The sequence below is a fragment of the Callospermophilus lateralis genome, chromosome 4 (assembly GCF_048772815.1).
Source record: "Callospermophilus lateralis isolate mCalLat2 chromosome 4, mCalLat2.hap1, whole genome shotgun sequence".
Lineage (NCBI taxonomy): Eukaryota > Metazoa > Chordata > Mammalia > Rodentia > Sciuridae > Callospermophilus > Callospermophilus lateralis.
In genome coordinates this window covers 71,816,886-71,834,162 of record NC_135308.1, presented here as the reverse complement: position 1 = coordinate 71,834,162, position 17,277 = coordinate 71,816,886, and the positions used below count along the sequence as shown (strand labels likewise).

Here is a 17,277-nt window from a genome sequence, read left to right as displayed (position 1 = left end):
CTATGACTATTCTTTTCTAGTAAAGAAAAGCTGATGATTGATAGTTTCACTGTCATCTTTCCCATGACAAGGAAGTAAGACTACTGTAGACAGAGCTGTCCACTCACCTGAATAAGAATACCTAGCACCTCCTCCCTTTTCTAGGAAAAAATACTTCTCACTCATCCCAGGGACAGAAGGAATTTCAGAAACAGTTAACTCTTCAACATCATCATAACCATATCCTGTGATACTGACATGCTGTCCCAGTAGTTCTGAAAATAAAAGAAGAAGAATGTGAAAAAGCAAAATATGCATTGGACTAGGTGATGCCTTAAGTATGTTCTAAAGCTGAGATTTTAGTAGCTAATTAATATAGGCATATTAATATACCAAGGCTGTTCCAAAAGCATACATTTGATCTCAATATTTTTAAAAACCCTATAAATGCTCTAAATATTCCAATATATTATGATAAATAACATTTTCTTAAAATGGTGTTTCATATCAAAAAACATCAACAAAAGTTATTGTACTACAAGTGTCAGGTACTATTTTCTGGCATATGACCCAGAGTTGAAACACATAATATGTACACATCTGTAATTGCAGGCAATGAATCGGAACCAAGAGAACCCAGGCTGTTCATGTGCCATTAGAGGCAGGAGGAGATAAAGGGAAGCATGGCTTTCAACCATTGCACATACAAGTAATCCCACCAATCCCAATCACAGGAGACCTGGGTTTTCAATACACCTAAGTGCTCTGCTGGCCTTAGGCTCTCATCTCCACAGAGCTGTCCTGAACATGCCTCATTCCAAGAGCTGTCCACATTGACCACTTGGGGAAAGGTCTAGAGTGGACATTTTTGGCTATAGAAAAGAGATCCTGGTAGTTGATAAATATAGGCACTACACATTCTATGTATCCAGGAATAATCAATTTTTTGTCTCAATATTCACATAAGCCACAAAATTATTCATATGTTACTATATCTCAGGGTCAATATCATACTTCCAATGTTTTCTCTCACCATGGAATTTTTTATAGGATCAGGTTCAGATGCTATTCTTTTAAATATAGCCCTTGAATTTACAATAATACATTTGATACATGTCTATGATCCCATAGAAGTAGCTTTGGATACTGAGAAAATTGCACCTGAGCTTTCCCTTTCTGAGATGACAGAGTGGTCAGAGAGGAAGAAAAATAGTTGTTAATTGGACAGAAGATATCTTTTCCATCCTAATCACAGGAAGATGTTCTTCTCACATCATAACCTCCTCCTCACCCCACCATTCAAGGGAACACCTGTCTCTACTACCTGGGGCAGATTCAGGCTCTCCATTCTCCTCATGGTGCCCTGTGTAATATGACAGCTTAGTCGCTGAGTCATCAGACAGATTTCCTGGTAGGGAGAAAAACATCACAGGCAAACACACGTGTCAGGGTTCGGAAGAAATATGGAAGCTTTGGATTTGTAAGAGAGGGCTTGGAGCTCCTGCCTTAGGAGGAGGACAGCCATATGAGGTTGGGTAGTGATGGGGTCTGTGCTCCCTGAAGACTGCCATACCCATGACCAACTCGTGAACAGAAAGGAGGGTAGGGAACACACCTGGGCTGTCCTGCAGGTCCTCGTTCTCTGGATTCATGAGGTAATCTATCTCCTGGTACAGGGCCTCATCAACAGCATCTTCAAAAGTAGATAAGTCTGAGGAAAGCAGAATGAGTTCAGAGATTGCTCCTGGAGGTGTTTCCCTTACCAACAGAAAAACCTGTTGGAGACACTCCTCTGGGCTACCAGAGTCCCTTTCTTTAGCTTCTGCTTTGTTAGTTCAAACTATGGGTCCTGACTCTACCTGGATTCTATACTCAATCTCCACTGACATTGTCCATACAAGAAGCCATTATTTTTCAGAGTTTCCATATTTAACCCAGGACTAAGGATTCCAGTGCTTTAAATGATAAAAGTATGTAAAGCAGTTTCCCAAATAATAAGAATGGAGACTCAAACATACTTTTGAAGGAATCACAACGGTTCTACCATTCTCCCTGAATACTTTCCAGGTCACAACATCCCTAATTCCCACCTGGGCGCTCTGTTCTCCATCTCTGCAGCTGAATCCCAAGGATGATAAGGACCAGGAAGAGAAGGGCTCCCAGGATGATGCAAAGGATTCCAGGTAAGGAGGAGATACCAGGGACAGGGGTTGAGACTGAACTGGTGCCTGAGGAGGTAAAGGATCATGAGTCTTTGGAGAAGACCATAAGCCCAGGAGAATCCAATACCCTGGCCATCTCTTGATTCTTCAGGACCATGAAGTCCCTAGCTCAGATGCAATGGATCTGCCTGAACCCCAAGATGTTATCCCCCGAGATCCTGCTCTGACCTATGTCAACGATCTTCTGAGTTTGGTTTTAAGGAATTTCTGTAAAGTGAACATTGGTGAGGCTTTGGAGCCCTTGGCTACTACAATTTAATAAACTGCATGGCCTGTTCTAACCCTGATCATCAGGCCTACTATAATTGTGTTAAAAATACGTAGACTTCATAGTGCAGGACTCTGAAAATATGTCTCCCTTATCACATGGGTCGGAGCAGAAGAACCACTTACTTCTAGAGCTGGGAGAAACTCTAGTTCTTTCACCTGAAGAGAAGAGAAGGAAAATGAGATCACTGAAATGGTTCTGGGAATGTCACTGTGTCCCACCCACTACCTCTGGCACATGGTTCTGTCCCAGAAGCCAGGAGATTAGGCACAGCCTTCCACAGCCAGAGCTCAGGGTAGCAAAGTAGTCTTGGAAGCCCTCTGGATGCAAACACACTCCTTCAACCCTGGCCCCCTCTCCTATCCTGCTACTCACCAGAGCACCTCACACCAGCGTCCTCCTCATGCTTGCAGTCACTCTGTCCCCAGGGTGCTGCAGCACAGGCCCACAGGGAGGGCTCCCTGCCCCTGCACTGCACCTCGTCCAGCCAGATGCCTCCATTTCCAGGGCCAAACGCAGCCTTCCCTAGGGCTTCCAGGGCAGAGCCACAGCCCAGCTGCTGACACACCACCTCAGCCTCTGCCAGGCTCCAGGAGTCATCACACACAGTGCCCCAGGCGCCTTCATGCCAAACCTCCACTCGCCCTGAGCACTCGCTGTCTCCTCCCCTGAGTCGGAGCTTCTCTTTGTCTGAAAAGGCAGCAGCACCTCCACTTACTCCCTGGTGGGTGGAAAGGAGCCCCTGGAAGCCATGGGGAAGGTGGGAGGGGATGAGGTACCTGTGCAGGGAGCAGTGGCTGGACAGCTCTTGGGTCGGTTTCCTGCAGGAGCAGACAGGACACACCGGTCAGGGTCAACTGGAGTGGTCCTGCCCAGGACAAGGTTCTTGAAAGTCCTGGGCTCAGATCAAGTGACAGGTGGAGATATCAGGCTTCACACACAGTCTAAGGTCCTGCGTTACCAAGACATTTCCTGGAGCATATCCCTATCAGCAGCTGACATTATTTTTATCAGTTTCCATTTTTTCACTCTCCCCATTTTCTGAACAAACATAAACACAAACGTGTTGTCTTGTACTCGCCCTCTCTCACTCATTCCCCACAATGTAAACTCTGCCAGAGGAAGGACTTTGCCTTGCCTATATCATTCCTGCTGATCCTACTATCAAGACAGTGTCTGGAACATCCACATATATGTGGAGAATCTTCTATGAATGTTTTTTTGTTTTTTTGTTTTTTTTAGAAAATCAACATCACGACATATCAGAATTGTTTTGTTTTTTTTTTTTTTGAAAGAGCGACAGAGAGAGAATTTTATTATTTATTTTTTAGTTATCGGCGGACACAACATTTTTTTTTTGTATGTGGTGCTGAGGATCAAACCCGGGCCCCACACATGCCAGGTGGGCGTGCTACCACTTGAGCCACATCCCCAGCCCTTCTATGAATGTTATGAATAGGGACTTGATAAATATTTATTGAATGGACAAATTTTATTCTCCATTTATTCAAGAACTCTTATTCTGCTAAAAAGCAATTCCTTTACATTCTTGCTAATCAGTAAGGTAATAAATAAAATATAAATTGATGTCCATAACTTGTGGTAATAAATATTGGGCATTAAAAATATAATTAATGCATGATCACAAAAGTAATTTGTGTTTAATGTTACACTTAATTTTTAATAGAAAACTGTAAAACAGATCAAAAGAATAAAAGATTTCTATTCTATAAAAGTAATAGAGCACCAGGCATGATGGCACATGGTGGCACATACCTGTAATCCCAGCAATTTAAGAGACTAAGGAAGAAAATTCCAAGTTCAAAGCCAGCCTCAGCAGCTTAAAGAGATCCTGTCTCAAAACAAAAAAAGGACTAGGGCCAGGGTCAATGACGCACACCTGTAATCCCAGTGGCTAGGGAAGCTGAGGCAGGAGGATGGGAGTTCAAAGCCAGCCTCAGCAACAGCGAGTTGCTGAGCAACTCAGTGAGACTTTGTCTCTTAAAAATATAGGGCTGGGGATGTGGCTCAGTAGTCGAGTGCCCCTGAATTCAATCCCCAGTACCAAAAAAAAAAAAAAAAAAAAAAGACTGGGGGGATATGGCTCAATAATTTAGCATTCCATATGTTCAATTCTTGGTACAAAAAAAAAAACAGGTAAAAAACAGTAGAACAATAACTAGCCAGTAAGAACAAAATATATGCACAAAACTCAAATAAATATATTAAGGAAAAAAATAATACATGAGAGTTCACAGAGATAACATAGAAACAAAAAGTTATAAAAATTGAAACCAAAAGAAGTACATATACATGCAAAATAATACCAAGAAAATAAATGTCTACATGGCACTTGTTATTAAAAACCAGTATTGATATATATTATTATCCTTTTATCCTGTCACATCTGTCTTATGCAGGAACATCTCTGAAAACGAAGGCAGGACTTCTCTTGAGTGGTTGATCACCTTCAGGATGGTAGACATGCCTACCTCTCATTTCATAATGTCTTATTTCAGGGAAAAAAAATATTTAGTATACAGTTTTACTGCTTAATATCTCTTTAGCTGCCATAGGAAAAAGGTCAGGGGGTGGGGAGTGAGGAAAGAGAGACAGAAGAGAATATAAACATCTGCCTCTCAAATATTTATCATCACATTCTTCCTAGCTGCATATTTGGGCAATTCTCACAATTCATTCATTTTTATCTTAAGTGATATGGTAGGAGTTGCTGATAATTTTGATAATTTATTCTCCATGAAAATGAAGGAAATGGTACTTACCAGTTTATTTATCCTATTTACTTCAGGGTAATATTAATAGACAAAGGATGGTGTGATATGACTAAGTTATCCTTTTACATTTTTGCATGTCTTTCTTGCTTATAATGGATAAATAATGTTTTTGTAACTTAAGTAAAATAGAAAGGAAATGGTTTCTCTCTAAGCCTAATACAAACTGGTGGGAACATAAATCTCCTTGCACAAACCTCTATGCACAAAACTAGCAAAAGCAAGTGTGGCCTATTTGGGGAAGAAGAGAAAGATGGGAGGGTTTAAGAGGATATGGGTTGGCCATCCCTTCCTTGTGGACCTCACAGGAATGAGGTTCTTCTGTTATTTATTCTTAGAGTAAACCCAAGTATGCCCCCCCCCACAATTTCAATGCAGCAGTTACAACTCTGTCCCCTGGAACATCTCATGAACAATCTCCTCCCTCTTTCCTGATGAAGTCCTTCAATGTCTAAGCACAATATGCTGACCACAGCTTCCCTGGCATTTCAGTTTCTAGTTGTTTTTGCACCTGGGACACACAATGAAATGTGCCAGTGTTACTTTTAAAGGCAACTCACCCAACCCACATCAACGCATTAATCTACTTGGTAATCAAATAAATCTATTTCCAGCACCATATTTCTCACTCTTTCACCCTCATAGTCTGCTTTTCAAAAGGACTTTGTACAGTTTTCATCTACTTAGTATTCTTTGGTACTTTTATTTCTGATTTGCACCCCATTCAAACTCTCCACTCTAAAATGTGTTTAAAATCCTCACTAGGATGCTCAGTGGCATACAATTACCTAATCACCTAATCTAATGGGCACTTTTCTGTTTTTATTTACTTTATGGCTGCAACACATTTTGACATATTTAATTATCCAACTTTTCTTTAAAATTTCCAGAATATTTAGCAAAGAAGACAGATAGTGCAAAGGCCCTAAGAAGAGAACACATTAGAAAGAAAGTTTCCTGGGGAATAAACAAAACAACACAGTTTTGTTTTGTTTTGTTTCGTTTTTTAAAAAAAACCCACTGTCCTCTTCAATGAAACAAAGACAGTCAATATGTACATGAGTGGAAGAGTAACAGGAGAGGAAAGCTGTAGAACAGGTCTTAAGGACCTTGTCAAGAGGATAAGCATAGGGCTGGGGATGTGGCTCAAGCGGTAACGTGCTCACCTGGCATGCATGGGGTGCTGGGTTTGATCCTCAGCACCACATAAAAATAAAATAAAGATATTGTGTCCACCAAAAACTGGAAAGCAAATATTTTTTTAAAAAAGAGGATAAGTAATAAATTTAGTCTATTCATGTATCCCAAAAAAAAAAAAAAAAGAGGATAAGTGTTCTGGATTTCATATTAAGCTCATCTGAAAGGAGGCTTATAATCAAGGAGAAAATGATATAATTTTTAAAACACCTCTCTGGTTGACAATCAATTATAGAAGAAAGAGAGTGGAAGTAGGTGATCACCAGAGACACTTGTTTAATCTAGGCAGCAGATGATCTTCCCTGGACTGACAATGACATGGAAGGAGTACAAGGATTAAGGATATACTTGAGGATAGAAGCAACAGAGTTTGCTATGATATGAGATGTGGAGGAAAAGGGAAATGAAGAAATGAGGTTGACTACTATGTATTGATCTTAAGTGACTGGGCAATAGTGACATTTACTGCAATGGAGAATATAGCAGGTAGAAAGGGTTAGGAGCAAGCATAGAAGGGTGGAATAAAGCATTCTTTTTTAGAAATTAAATTTGAGTTGCCTATTATATATACAAGTGAAGATGTCATGCAACAATTGAATACAAGAATTTTCAGTACAGGCAGAGCTAAGCTGTAGAGGTACATATTTAGGAAAAGTTGGCATATAGATGTCGTATAAGTCCATGTGGCTCAGGATGAGAGTACAACTAAGAAAAAGTAGAGATCTTATTCATATCCCTTAGAGTGTCTAAAATCTAGAATCTGAGCTAAGGAGTTACAGCATATGAACTTAATGAGGTAGAGTAACAAAAGCAAAAAATAATAATAATTTTGAGAAGGAAAGAGAATGCTACTAAGATGTCAAGAACAATATAACAAACTCAGGCCTATGTTTTAAGCCTGAGTTTGTTATTTTTTTTTTTACCACTTTTGAGGCATGATGAGATCTAAAACCTAACTGAAATGAGTTCAGCACAGTAGACCCAGACAGAGACTATTGGCAATACTGGTAAATATGTGGGGTTGTGAAGAGGAGGCAGAAGGATAAAGAGGGCAGCAGCTGGAGAAGGAAGTAAGGTAGAGAAAGAATACTCATTTGTGTGCTTCTCAAGATATCAGGAATCAAGCCCTTAGGTACATTGATGGGTGTATTATAAGCTTTGCATCATTTTGTACTTTCATACCTGACAAAAACAACTTAGAGGTTTATTTTTGTTCACAATATAAGAGGATTCAATTGAGGCTGAGCCAGCTCCAAGACAGAAATATCATGGTGGAAGGGTATGGGGTAGGTAGGTGCTACTCAGCATATAATAGAGGAGACAAGATATAGTCCCCAGGGGCATTACTTCAGGGGCATGTACCTCCTCCAGACACACCTCACCTGCCTACAGCTACCAGCCAGTAGTCCATTCAAATTTAGCAAATCATTTGATGGATCACAATGAGATTACAGCTTTCGTGATCCAATCATTTCCTAAAAGCCTCTCCTCTGAACCTTACTGCATTGGAGACCAAGCTTTTAACACTGGAGCTATTTTTGGTCATTCCATATCCAACCATAACAACAAGAGTGAATCAGGAGACAGGAAGAAATGGGTGATACAGAGCAAGAGGGTGTAATTGAAGCAGGGAAATCTTCCCACAAAATGAGTGGGATTAGGATCTGTAGCCTGAGAAGAACTGTCCAATGTTAAGGATTAAGGCCTGATCCTGGGGACCAAGCAGAGAGCACACACACACAGAGTTGCTAGACTTGAAGAAAGGAATATGAATCCACAACTGACTATTTCTATTTTCCCAGTGATATGTAAGGCAGGATCTCATTCAAGAGAGAATGGTGAAACACAAAAGAAAAAAGAGGATGGTGGAGGTGATAGCAGCAGAGAATATGCAAAATCGCTCAAGACAGAGCAATATGCAAAATAGCAATATGCAAAATAGCATCAAGACAGAGCAAGTAAAAAAACAAAACAACAACAACGATAACAAAAAAAAAAACATGCCAGAAAAAACACACAGAATTTGTGGGCAGCGTGGAGTGGCCATTAGAACTAAACCAGCAATGTAACTATGCACTATTTTTCTAGTCCTTTTCACTAGTCTAGTACAAGCAAGTAGTAGTTAATTGACTTTATCCTTGTGTTTGCTGAGTGAGACAGATAAAGAAGCAATGGAGTTGAATGTACTTAAAGGAGGTTGATTATAATGTTGGATCATGTCATTTAATCTGGTTAAAATTATGTGGAATCATAGAAAGAATGACCTGAAAAACTGATAGGGAAAAAAAATAACTGGGTGTCTCAAAGAAGATGAAAATTATGAGAAAAGCAGCATTCTATGTTATGCACTCTAAGGTTAAGAGACAATGGTCAGAGAATGGAACAATGAACCCAAGAAAGACAGTTGTTGATGGTCAATAGTTTATGGGTAGGCAGAAGTGGGACAGAAGGAAAGGTGATTAGAGATGAGAAACTCAATGGAATGAGAGGTCAGGGTGTTGTCTCAGTTGTATTTAAAGCTATTAAAGTGACTACTAATGGTCCTTGGAGCAAAACAAAGAAGACTCTGGTGAGCCTGATGCTTGGGACAAACAAAAGGATGGGGAGGATAGCAACAAACTAACCCACAGGATTTGACCACTTCACAGCATTCAAAGTAGTTGGATGCTGAAATGACTAGTGAGAGCAAGGACTAAACCTACGCAATGCTTTTTACAAGAGAGAAGTATATTAAAAGAGAAACAGCCTCCGGTTGATAGGGAAACCAGTGTTTTCTGAGAAGAGTTGGGTTTGGATAACTTTGAGGATATAGGGGAATTTGATGATAATGGACTCCAAATTCTAGCATTTGGTTTGTGAAAGTAGGATGGAGGCGCACATAAAAGGATAGATATCATATGATTGGAATTCTGAGAAGACATAGATGCAATCAGTATTATATGGGGGCCCCTTGACCACTCAGGAGTTCCCTGTGATGTGGCAGATGAAAACAAACAAATGCCTCTTCAACGGGATGGTCACTGGAAGGCAGGGGGGTGGGGTCTGCCTAAGAGTGGTCTCTAACTCTGGTCCAGCATCTTCTACTTCTTCATGACACTCAGATTTCTGTGTAATAAGTGTTGCCAGCACTGGAGTATAAACTCTACGAGGGCAGTAGCTATGTTTTCTTCTCTTCTCTGTTCTCTGGCCTGGAATTAAGTCTCTACCTACAGAGCTCTCAACAATTTTCTGCCAACAGACTGACCTGAGCAGTTGTCTGACTGGTATAGACACATTTCAGAGTAAATGATCACAGGTTTAAGAACTGGACCAAGGTGGAATTTAATTCCCAAAACTCATCCTAACTTAAAGGTGTTGGTATGTATTTAATGTCTCCTAACCCCAGTTTCTTTAGTTGAATAAAATTATTACCAAATACCTTCAGTAACCTGCAGGGATGGGACAAACACAGAAACAGACAGTAGGTCACCTGCACATGTGATATGTGCTTCCTCCTTTGCAGAGCAAGATCTCTGTTTCCAGGGGTCAGAAGGACACTGCCAGAGAGAGATATCAGTTTTCCGACAGTGAATTCCATCCACCCAGCGGGGTCTAGAACCTTCCCTGAGAGGAACCAAGAAATCCAGAGTCCCACTGTCACCACAGCCAAGCTGTCTGCAGATCACGGACAAGGTCACAGCTTTCATGGGGCTGTGGCAGACACTGCCCCAGGTGTTGTTGTAGAAAACCTCCAGCCACCCAGCACACTCCTGGTCCTCCTCGCTCACCAGCCTGAGGGCCAGGAACTCTGAAATGGAAAGGGAAACATCAGGGTTCAGTGAGCATTCAACTCTTCATGTTTTGGTCTTTCTGTTGTTTTTTAGTTTTGGTTTTGTTTTTCTTCCTATCTCAAAGGTAGTGAATACACAATGCTGATGCTGCTGAGAAAGAACCCATGGAAAATAATGAAATTCTTCTTCCTTTATCTGATTTTGCCAGCTTGTACCCATCTTTCTATTTCTACCTTAATGATGTAGTGAAAAATGGACAAGTGGGAACATGGACCTAGGTGCTCTGCAAAGAGGAAAAGCTGAATCCTGTTTCCTGGGTAAACATGTGACATACCCTAAGAAAGGCAGTGTGGACAGTGAAGTGGCAGAATAGTGGAGCCCCAAACATTCACTTCCTCATCCTAGAAGCCTGTGAATACCTAATCCTGGTTGCCTCATGGGGCAAAGGGGCTTTGAAGAGAGGATTAAGATAAGGATCTTTTCATTATGAGATTATACCAAATTATCTGGATTAAACATGTGATCACACCCCTACACCTGTATCCTTAAAAACAAATAACCTCTTTAGGCCATAGTCAGAAGGAATGTGACAATGGAAGAATGGTCAGACAGTTGCAAAGTGATTGTTTGAAAAAATTAAGAAAGGGCCATGAGCCAAAGAATGCAGACAGCTTCTAGAAATTGGAAAAGGCTGGGAAATTAGTCTTCCCAGAGCCTCAAAGAAATGCAACCTACTGACACTTTGTGTTTAGCCCAGGAAGACCTGGGTTGGATTTCTATCTAATCTAAAATAACAAGGGTAGGTTTAAGCCTCTAACTCTGTAGTAATTTGTAAGAGCAACAGTGGGGAAATAATCCAGTGGATTTTAGACAGATTTTGCACCCACATGTGACTGAAGCAAGAGATCTGCTTTCAAATGGACACTGTAGAGAATGACTGTGTCAGCAGAAGCTCAGCTGCTGCTGCAGGAAATGAAAACACCTCATCTTCTCTGCTGGGAAGACAGGCACTGTGGGAGGGGCCTCCTCCCCCTGGGACCTGTCAGTAATCCCCACGCCCTGAAGTAGGGCTCAGTCACCACCCTGCAGACCCTCCCAGACCTCTCAGCCTGTGCACAGTGTGCACCACAGACCTGAGCAGATGACCCCTGCATCCTCCTTGTGCCTGCAGTTGTGCTGTCCCCAGCCCTGGGAAGGGCACTGCCACACGTGGGCCTCCTCTCCTGTGCAGTTCAGCTCATCCAGCCAGATGGGCCCTGATCCCTCTCCAAAGTGAGCAGAGATGGTGGCCTCCAGGGCCACTCCACAGCCCAGCTGTCTGCACACCACGTGGGCATCACTCAGGTCCCAGCTGTCATCACAGATGGAGCCCCAGGAGCCCTGCTGCAGGATCTCCACTCTCCCTGCGCAGCGACTGCCCCCATCCACCAGGCGGAGCTGTCTGCTGTCTGAGGGGAGACAGGGTCATGTCAGTGGGCATTTGCACAGGGAATGGGAAGGCTCAGGTGCTGGGAGCCTTGCTCACCTGAGCAGTTGGCAGCGTGGCCCTCTGAGGCTGCAGAGCCTGCTGTGTTAGACCAGGAGTCGTTGCACTGGGGCAGCAGCTGGGTCTGGTTTCCTACGGAAAGGGTTAGAAAGCAGGAAACTGAATTAAACTAGATGATAATCTAGTGATGGCATCTGAGATGAAAGCTCTAAGGAGCAATCATTTCATATCTTCAGAGCTAATCTTCTAATGGAGATTTCTACTTCTCCTCTGACAGACTTTTCTGTTTTAAGTTAACACTAAGAATGATGTTAGCAAAGTGGAACTATATCGATGCTCTTTGAAAGCATTATAGAGCTCTCAAGGCAGCAAAAAATTTGGAGTCAAGTTCAGAGATAAGTAAAGGACTTGGATGAGCCATTTTTCCCTGAGGCATTTGTTACAGGAGTAACAACTGTGATGCTGAACACCCCAGCAGAAGTTCTGCCAGATTCACAGGATTGAAGTACACAAGTTTAATTGAGAGTTAACCAAAGAGGAGGGCCCTGTAAGTAGAAAAATGGGTACCATGAACGGAAGCATGAACTAAAAATAGTTCTCCTCATGGAGAACACTTCTAATTACTTCACATCCTTTAAAATAACAACCCCTAAATAAGCAGGAAGCAAATGCAGTCTTTTTGAAAGGACTTCTACAATTTTATGTCTGCCAATTAAAACTATTCAAGCATATCTTAAAATGTGGAACTCACAGAAACATAGTAGCATCTTGGTTATCATACACTTGGAGAATAGATAAAAATGGGGAAAGGAAAGATGTTGGTCTAAGGATACAAAATTTCAGATAAAAGAGAGGAATAAATTCTCATAATTCATTGTTTAGCACTGTGACTATAGCTAATAGTAATGAATTGTATATATCAAAATTGGTTTAAAAATAGATCTTAAGTGTTCTCACACAAAAAAAAATGATGAGGTAATAGATATGATATTAGTTGATTTAAATTCATATGTATAATGTCTAATATCAAAATACCACACTGTATTCTATAAATATATACAATTATAACTTATTCATTAAAATTTTCAAAAACAAAATAGACTTGGGATGTTCTTTTCAATTACAATAAACTTTATGAACAAAAAAATATCCAGACATAAGAGACTTCTCAAAAACCAAGAGGGGGCCCAGCATGATGGTGCACACCTGTAACCCCAATGACTCAGAAGGCTGAGGCAGAAAGATTGATAGTTCAAAGCCAGTCTCAGCAACTTAGCGAGGCCCTAAGAACTTAGCAAGACCCTGTCTCAAATAAAAAATAGAAAGGCCTGGGGCCAGGCAAGGTGATGCATACCTGTAATTCCATTGGCTCTGGTTGCTGAGGCAGAAGGATGTCTAAGCCAGCCTCAGCAAAAGCAAGGTGTTAAGCAACTCAGTGAGACCCTGTTTCTAAATAAAATACAAAAAAGAGCTGGCGATGTGGCTCAGTGGTCAAGTGCACCTGAGTTCAATCCCCAGTATCAAAAACAAACAAACAAAAAAAATGGTGTGGGAATGTGGCTCAGTGGCTAAGCAGTCCAGTTTCAAATCCCTGGTACAAAAAAGGGGGCGGGGGACAAGGCATTATAAAGAAACTCTCAAAGCACTCAGGTAGTGGAGTTACCTAAGTAACCATAATTAAAATATTCAAGGAATTAAATGACAAGCTTAAATTTTGGCAGAAAAAAAAATATAAGAATGAAAATCTGTAGAACTGAAAAAGACAATACCTCAATTAGAACTCAAAGGATGGGCATTGAAACACATGAAATCAGCACAAGATAGAAATAGGAAAATGAAGGACCAGGAGAAAATATACAGAATAAAGCTCATTAAGTCCTAAATGCATAATGTCACAATTATATTATGTATTTTTAAAATGGAAATTAGAAATACTGCAATTATTGTGTGGAATATTTAATAGACCTACAGTGATTTGTTTTTAAATACATCCAAAAAATTTGTGATACTGCATTCATTGAGAATTGGAGTCTATTCCTCTTTTTCCTTGAATTTTACCTGACCTTAGTGAGCTGCTTGTAAGCAACAGAATGCATTTGTGGTAACACTGTTTTACTTAAAGGGCTGGTAAGTTGTGCAGCCACCTCCTGGCTCAATTACGACAGTATCTCTAGGGGGAATCTGACACTGTTGAGACTATCTTGCTAGAAAGGACATTTAGTCAAGTTGAACTTCCAATTGTCGCCATGTGGGCAATCCAACTTACACTCCCAGGTTTTTGGATGACCTTGGCCCCAGATGACATCTAAGTGCAACCTCATGAAAGACCACAAGAGACAACTGCCAAACTGAGTCATTTCCAAATTTCTGGACCATGAAATCTTCCAAAATTAAATGTATTTGCTGATTTGTTGGTTGGTTGCTTTTCAGTTGCCAAGTTGCTTCTGAAGTTTTGTTATGCAGCAAGAGTTAAGTGGGACACTTACACTGACCATATTAAAAAGTAAATGAAAATACTAAAGATAAATGAAAATACTTTTCTTCAAAAGGACTTGTATGTGCATCTTCATAGCCACTTTACCCACAAGATCCCAAAACTGAGATGCTACCTAAAATATTGCTATTACTTTTGGGTCAAAAGCTGGAAGGGCCTTGCTATGGTTTAGATGTGCTTTGCCCCACAAAGGTTCATGCAATGGAGGGTTGACCCCCACCATGGCAGTATTAAAAGGTGGTAGAATCTTTAAGGGGTAGAGCCTGGTTAGGTAATTGGGGATGATGCCTTCGGGAGGAAGGGATTAGTATAGTTCTCTTGAGACTCTGGTTAATTCCCACAAAAGTGAATTGTTATAAAGGATCAGCCTTATCCCCAAGTCTCTCTCTGGCTTCTTGTTTCACCATGTTATCTCTCCCTCTTATATATAACCCCACCATGATGCAACTGCCATGAAGCCCCCATAGATGGAGCTACCTGACCTTGATTTTTTGCCTCCAAAGCTTTGAGCTAAATAAATCTCTTTTATGAGTTTTCAGCTGTGGGCATTTTGTTATAGCACTGGAAAACACACTACTACAGGGCTCAAGAAGACTATTAGCAGAAACCTGATAGATTTCAGCAATGCTGTTAATGAAAAACCCTAATCTCTAAAGGTTACATATTGTTTGATTCCAACTATATGACATCCTGGAAAAGGTAAGTTATGAAGAGACTCAAAATCAGGGGTTTCTAGGGATTGGGGATAGGAGATGAATAGATAGAGCACAGAGGACTTTCGGGGACTGAAAACACTCCACGTGATACTATAATTGTGGATACATAACATCATACACTTGTCCAAACCCTTAGAATATACAACACCAAAAGAAAACCCTAATGTAAACTATGAACTTTGGGTCATTATAATGTATTAATGTAGGTTCATCAACTGTAACAAATATAATAAACTCTGGTGAGGCAGGTGGTAAGGGTAGGCTGTGCATGTGTGGGAGCAGGGAATACATTATGGTTTGGATCTAGAATGTCCTCCAAAAGCCCATGTGTTAAAGGTTTGGTCCCTAATGCAGCAATGACAATTTTCAGAGGTGGGACTTTTAGGAAATGATTGAATCATTATGGCTGTGACCTCATAAGTGGATTAACCTATTGATAGCTGAATGAACTCCTGGGAGGTGGTATAAACTGTAGGCAAGTAGCACATGGTTGGAGGAAGTAGGTCACTGTGGGCATGACTTTGAGGACTATATCTTATCCTAGTTACCTTCTCTCTCTCTGTGTTCCTGTTTCCTGGCTGTCATGAACTGAGCATCTTTCCTTTGCCACACCTTTCCACCATAATGTTCTGCCTCACCTCAGGCCCAGAGTAATGGAGTTAGCCAACCATGGACAGAAGCCTCTGAAAACATGAGCCAAAATAAAACCTTCTGGCATGGTTTCAAGATGGCAGAATAGAGGAAGGCTGCATATTCCTGGGCATCAGAGTGTGTGAGACCTGTAGAGAGTTGACTCTCCTGCCCCATGAATAGAATTCTTCTTAGATCCAGACTCCTAGGACAGACCAGCATTGGCCTGGCCCTAGGGACATGTTGATCTAATTTCTCCAGAACAGATACCACCCAGAAAAATCCCTAAGGCCTGATCCAGCTGCTGGAACTCCCCTCCTAGAAATCTGCAGCAACCCCACCCTGGAAATGTTTCTATCAGATCTGTCTGGGCAAAACTCCAATCAACAGTAATTCTCATTGTATGATATGAATGGTCTCAACTCTCAAATTAAAAGACATGGGCTGGTAGAATGGATTAAAAAACAAGATCCAACTATAAGCTGTTTGCAAGACTCACCTCACAAGCAAAGACAGCTGTAGGCTGAAAGGGAATGAAAATTGATATGCCACTCAAATGAAGCCTAAAAACAATCAGGAGTAGCTACTTTCATACCATCAAAGCAGACATCAAGCCAAAATTATCAGAAAAGACAAAAGAGGTCACTTTATACTTGTAAAGTGAAAGATATAACAGAAAGTTATAACAATATTAAATATTTATGCTCCAAACATTGCTGCAGCTAATTACATAAAATAGGCATTACACAAAATAAAGATTCAGATAAATGCCAGTATGATAATACTGAGTGATTTCAACATCCCTCTCTCACCAATAGATAGGTCACTCAGATACAAACACAGTAAAAACTCTTTATACCTAAAAAATATTATAAATCAAATGGACTTAAGAGATACATAGAATATTTCATCCAAAAATATCTGAACACACTTTCTTCTTAGTAACTCATGGAACCTTCTCCAAGATAGACCATATTTTAGTCCACAAAACAACTCTTAGCTGATACAAATAAATTTGATATAATTTCTTGCATCTTCTCTGTTCATAATGGAGAAGAAAATGCAATAATAAAATATATTTGGGTTTGACCAAAAAGAAAATGTTACTAAGGAGGCAAAAAGTAACAAAAAAAGGTGAAAAAAAATGATGAAACAGCTCTAGACCAACAGGATTGAGAGACTCCCAGGAGCCGCCTTACAGGGATTGCTGTCGACACATTGAGGGCAAAACTCAGCCTGGAGGGCACAGCCTTGCCTACGGGAAGAGAAGAAAATGGATCTCTAAGACCTAATTTTATTTCTTATTTTATTTTATTTTATTTTTTCTCTCCCTTTTTCCCTCTTTCTTTCCCCTTCCAAGTTTTATTGTTCTTTCCATTCTCCTCTATGCTATCTATCTCCCTCTCCTTCTTTCTTTTCAAGAGCACCTTCCTTCCCCTTCCCCCCAACGTTCATCCCAAGCATTACGTCCTCCATTTCGTGTATCTGTCTAAATGCAAATAGGTGAATGTTTCAAGGCCTTCTATAGTGCTCCTAAGTACCTAGCTACTACCAACACCCTGATCCAATCGACGGTTAGTATCCCCCTTCAGTAGAGCAATCTTCTAAAGTAGCCTAGACATACTAACCCTTATACCTTCATAGCACCTAACCTAAAGTCCTAAGAACAAACAACAAATCACTATATGCATACAAAATCCAGAAGCCCTTTATAAATTGAATG

General features: G+C 40.7%; 1 pseudogene; it reads right to left on the bottom strand.

The window, feature by feature from the left end:
* The window catches only part of LOC143398293 (antigen WC1.1-like), a 55,890-nt pseudogene that overhangs the window by 17,112 nt on the left and 21,501 nt on the right, over positions 1-17,277 (bottom strand).